This window comes from Heliconius melpomene, unplaced genomic scaffold (genome assembly GCF_056956725.1).
Source record: "Heliconius melpomene rosina isolate 202511_hmr_F unplaced genomic scaffold, ASM5695672v1 ptg000033l, whole genome shotgun sequence".
Lineage (NCBI taxonomy): Eukaryota > Metazoa > Arthropoda > Insecta > Lepidoptera > Nymphalidae > Heliconius > Heliconius melpomene.
In genome coordinates this window covers 107,368-113,367 of record NW_028181867.1, presented here as the reverse complement: position 1 = coordinate 113,367, position 6,000 = coordinate 107,368, and positions in this window count along the sequence as shown.

The window sequence follows — 6,000 nt, the reverse complement described above, 5'->3', positions numbered from 1 at the left end:
TCTGCCCAACTGAAGCTAGGGCAATCTGCCCAACTGAAGCTAGGGCAATCTGCCCAACTGAAGCTAGGGCAATCTGCCCAACTGAAGCTAGGGCAATCTGCCCAACTGAAGCTAGGGCAATCTGCCCAACTGAAACTAGGGCAATCTGCCCAACTGAAACTAGGGCAATCTGCCCAACTGAAACTAGGGCAATCTGCCCAACGGAAACTAGGGCAATCTGCCCAACTGACATTCATTATCATCATGAGTACCCAATTTGGCTTGAGAATCACTATCGTCTGAAAGATCTTTATCTATGGCCACTATTGCTTTATAAACACCCCTACACTTTTGTACTTGGGAGAAGATCTTAAATGTCATATTTGTTTTTTTTGTTAAAAACTTGTAACCTTTTTATTACGAAAAACTAACGAAAAATTCGTTTTGGTACTTACACGGCGGTTCTTTTATGCTATTATATATTTGACCCCCTTTTCTATAAATACTTCATTTATAATTTTATTACGAATTGTTTCTCTATTTTATTCTTTATATCTACGCTTAATGACTTTAATATAAGACTATCAGAGTTGCTACTCACATTTTAAACCTCAGTCGGCGTTCAACCGATTCCTTTATTATGAATATTATTTAACAACACAATTATTGTCCGCAATTGCTAACGATTGAATTGAAGTAAGTATTAAACAGCACTAGCAATACTAAACAGAATATTTCTATTTATTATCGTGTACTTTTCTATACATCAAAAGGGTTTGTTATAATAATAGTAATGACACTTTAAATTAAGTAGATTCATTTACTATATAAAAAGTACTTGTAACACCGTATTCTATTTCCTATTGTATAACTTTTATTCTAAGATCTCTAAACAGTCTTATACTCAATTCAATTATAACTAATAATTAATGACACCTTGATTTGTAAATAATACTCTGACAAATATATTTACTTTCTATATTGTACAAATTTAAAATATAAAAGTAGCTCATTCGATAAAAAGCTCGAAAATATACAAATAAACAATTTGTTTAGCCAAGAGAGTCCAACAGAACATGACGCTGCTCGCCTTACTATTCTTATATTCAAACCACTACTGGAACATATTATTATCCTCCTCCGATTATATCCACCTGCTCATTTGATAGTGGAGTAGAGATTACGGTAACAATAGGCTTAACACGTAAATCGTGTTTTTAAATGTCTGTCTTATAAGTCAACTATCTGGTCAGTCTAACTGGAGTAGTAAATATAAAATATAACATTTTATATTGTAATTACATAATTAGCATCTGTTCCTCTAACTGGTTGTATTATTTCATAGTTTAGGAAAATATGTCAATGATTCACAACAATTAACTATTTTTATTACTAATCTTTGGTTGGTTTTGCATCAGGTGCCTTGTGATAAACACAATATAAACATAACCGTACGTATTTTTTTGCACTTTGTTGAATTTACTTGAAACATAAATAACTACATCAGTGTTCTGTTTATCATTTAAAACTGGATTAAAACTTAAAACATCCGCGTGGCTCATTTTACTAGCCATACTGTTCTACTATGTACAAATTACATTATGGAATCTGGCGCTAGCAGCGAGAAACTCGAGGAATTAACACGTTTTTCAAAAGTTGCCCGCAATGAATACAATAAGCCACCAAATTAACCTTGAGACCAGTAAATAAAATCTAAAGCGCCATAACGCAGAAACTACCGCACTAATATCAATTCATTTAATTTGCTGGATCACCACCTAATTCTCTTGAATCAAAAGCAAAACAATTTCAAAATGTATTCCTTTAATAAAATATCTATATTAACACTTATTATTTTTTTTATTCATTTTCTATTTCTAAGTTACTTTAAGTTTGGGTCTGCTTATTTAAATTACTATTATTACTTTTATAATTATTGAAACACATAACTATATTTTAACAGCTTATTTCTTTTTGTCTTCAACAAGTTATTTTAGAATAAGTTTACCATTTTTATCGTTAAATTCATTTAATTCTTATAAAACAAAATATTCTTTACACGTCTATAAGTTTATTACATCTACCCTAACACATATGTATACTGTAATGGTATACACTAACCATTGTTAAACCGTTGTTTGATGCTTTGACTTTATAAGACTTTTTTTTCTTCAATTCTACTAAATGATAATACTGCGGGAATTATAATTTTATTTAGCTATTATTTTAAAAGTATCGTAAGTCTTAAACATTATAAATGTTTGTTCCGTAACAACATAACCTAAGTAAATATTCAGTAGACACTAAGCACTTCCGTTATTGCCAAAATGCCATCAATAATAATTAAATATCATAACTATCTACGGGTGTAACTGTCGAGTTACCAAAACCTATTGAAGGCTCCATTTCATCCTTATTTCATTTAATATACTTCTGACCTTTTATTTCACTTAAAGTTCTTCCTAGTTTAATGAAAGAATTCAAAACAATGCCGTTTACTGAGAACACGTTACTGTTAGTTGTATTACTTTTTCTTTCGATTACATTTTCACTTAGTTCATTTACGCGATTTACTTTTCTACAGACTTTAACCAAGTAAACTAAAAGATGACCTTTAGCACACTGTTAGATTTGTTATAAAGGAGACTTTAATTATAGCGACTACTTTGACTTTTGCATCTTAATATCTTATTAAAATTTTGTTATCATATTGTGCCGCTTCTGCACTTCTACTTGATTAATATTACTGTTACTATTAATAAAATGCTCGTACCTTCATAACGATGCTTACTTCAAGGAAGACGATTTTCATTGTCTTCTTTAGAAGAGCCATCTGCACGGCTGTCACGCTAGCGGCAAACATACTGTTCACGCTTCGGCTTATAAACATGGTCACTGTTGCTTTGTTGAACACTACTACGGGCACGCCTGCTACCACGCACCTACCTTGTTCCTCACGTTCACGTCTTCTGCGATTTCGACTGTACCTTCTGCTACTTGGACGGCGACCATAACTATGCTTTTGACTACAACTTCGGTTATCCCGGTTGCTGTGATCGCTTCCGCTTATTATCTCCGCGTCTATTCTGTCTACGATCACCGTCGCAGACGTACCGTGTTCGTCGTCGTGCGCCGGTTGGTCTGCTTTGGGCGTAGTAACAACACCAGTTATCTTTAGGTGTTGGATCCCACTTCTGACATTTGTAAAAATGTCAGGTGCTAAGTATAATAAAATACTTAATAACCACAATTTATTGTTCCTCTTTTACATATACACACTTCTAACACTGTTTCTATATAACACTTTACACTTATACACGTTTTAAAACGCATAGTTCCAACAATGACACTGATTTTAAATACTTGAACACTGTCACAATTTTACACCTTACGACAGGCAGAATAACGACTGCACTGACTCAATCCTTCAAAAACGTCACTTTTTATAGCCGTTCCCTTCCTCTTTTATAAATAATTATGTGGGTATTATTATTTTATTTTCTGTAAAATTGCCCTCACACTGACAATTGTCTTACATAAATAAGATTGTATTTGTAACAATAGTGTTGTATACACATTCCCAAAAATGAAAAAGTTATTTTTTCAAACAAAATAATAAGTCTTTTATTTCGTTTGATTTCTCTTTTAAGTTCTATTTTGTGTTAAATATGATTATATACCAATGTGTGATAACTAATAAAAGTATGTGATTGTTTTAATTATACGAATACAGTATGAAATTTGCATTTTTTTACTTAATCTACCGTTTTCTCCTGATTTTTTTTATGAAACTACTGTTTTCTCGTTTCTCGGGGTTGGCAACACTGCATAAGCTAACAAAACTCTGAGCGAATGAAATGGACGTTCAAAATTCAAATAAAATGGTGAACGATATTTACATTTAATAGCCTCATAAAGCTAATGGTAATTAAATAATAAATAATTGAATTGAATTGATATATGGCGATAATAAATAATACATATAATTAGGTTTCAGAAGTGAAATATCAAAAGAAAACTATACAACACTTCTTCCTGGCATTAATCCCGGCTATTACCAGGGTCTGCCTTCCTACTTAACCTACTCCACTTTGCACGATCTTTTGCGTCCTCGGTGGTTAGACCATTGGCTCTCATGTCCTGCATCACGACATCCAACCAGCGCTTCCTTGGGCGTCCGGGAGGTCGCGCCCCAGGAACTGGTATAGCAAGGCACTTGCGTCCGACATAGTTCTTAGGCCGGCGCGTAACGTGGCCAAACCATCTCAAGCGACGCTCTTGGAGCTTATCCGCTACGTCATGGACCCCAAGACTACCTCGAATGCGTCAGACCGCAGCATCTTCATTTCCGTGACGTGAAGCTCCTCAGCGTGCCGAGCTGGCCAACATTCGCTGCCGTATAATAGAACCAGTCAGATGCTCTTATATATCAGCCCGTTGAGCTTGGGTGGTATTCTGCGGTCGCAGACCACATCAATAACCTCCCACCATTTGGCCCAGGCAGCGCTTATCCAGCCATGGACATCGTGATCGATGCCTCCAGACTCATGCATAACGGATCCAAGGTACTTGAAACTTTTCCAACTTAACGGCTGGCTCAGAACCTATAAGGACAGTGCTCGAGTCTGGGCTCCCCCAGGCTATGTATTCGGTCTTCGACACATTTTATTTAAGACCGCCGTTCTCAAGCGCACCCTTCCAGAGGTTCACTTTACGCTCCAGCATTAGTTGCTTCTCTTCAATGAGTGTAACGTCATCGGCATACATCATCAGCCATGGAGGCTGGTCCTGGATGTGAGCCGTGACAGTACACTACAATAAATAAGAACGAACTAAAAGCCGAGTCTTAGTGAACCGCCTACTGTGATCTAAAGGGTTTTGTATCGCCATCAGCAGTCCTAACCATTGCGAATCGCAAAGCGGGATCGTGGTACATATCTCTGATAATCTCAAAATAGGCCTCAGGGATCCCTTTGGATCGCAATGCCCTCCAAATACATTGACGAGGCACACAGTTAAAGGCCTTCTGCAAATCTAAAAAGGCCGCAAATCTAATGCAGAGCTCTCCTTTTTTTCCTGTATGCCTCTATTAAAGTACTGATTAAGTTTGTGGTAACGCCCAAGCCAAGCCAAGTGTTGTTGGAAAAAATTCAAGCTTTCTAGTATGGATACCACAATAAAAATAATCAAAAGATTTTGGTACAACACGCCATGAAAGCGAGCAGGATAGAACTGTTTTTTTGTACAAAGTACTATCAAAACTTCAATATTTTAAAATACAATGCTCGCTATTACATTATGTATGTGAAAAAAAAAAAGATTTTCAAAATATACCTATATATTATTTATTAAACGAAACTAAATTTGTGATTGAACGCCAGCTGAAGAAGAGCGCGAACTGCGAGTGAACGAAGACGAACTGAGCGAGCGAGTTTTGCTAGACGTGTGACGTCACGCGAGTCGGTTACGGCCCGACGGAATCTCGCGTCGCACGCTTACTTTAAAGGACAATATCTCAAAAACTAATAGACGTATCAAAATAATTCTTTCACAAGTATTTTTTGTTTTCAAAAGACAATACGATGAGCTAGAATTTAAAGTTAGTGATTATTCTCCATTGAAGCTGTCATTCTTACACAGGGATTTCCCCGTGCATAAAAATATGACTGTTTAATCTGCCCTTGAATTCGAGGTAATGTCATCGAAGCACAGCAAAAGTTAATATTGCCATATAGTAGTTCTTGCATTTTATTGTGGACAGTGGTTAACAAAAATATTTGCATATTGTAGGTGGCGCAGAACACTAGTTGAAAAACAGTTAAATTTTGGAATGAAACAGAAAACAGATAACAAGAGGCTTTTTTGTGTAAATATCAAATCTACTGTTCAAATCAAACAGTAGGGTCGGCAACACTGAGCTTATGTCACCAACAGTGCTGCCAACCCTACTGTTTTAACAGTAGATTGACTATTTTTTGCCTTGTATCAGGGATACATTTTTTTTTATTTTCTGTTTAAGTC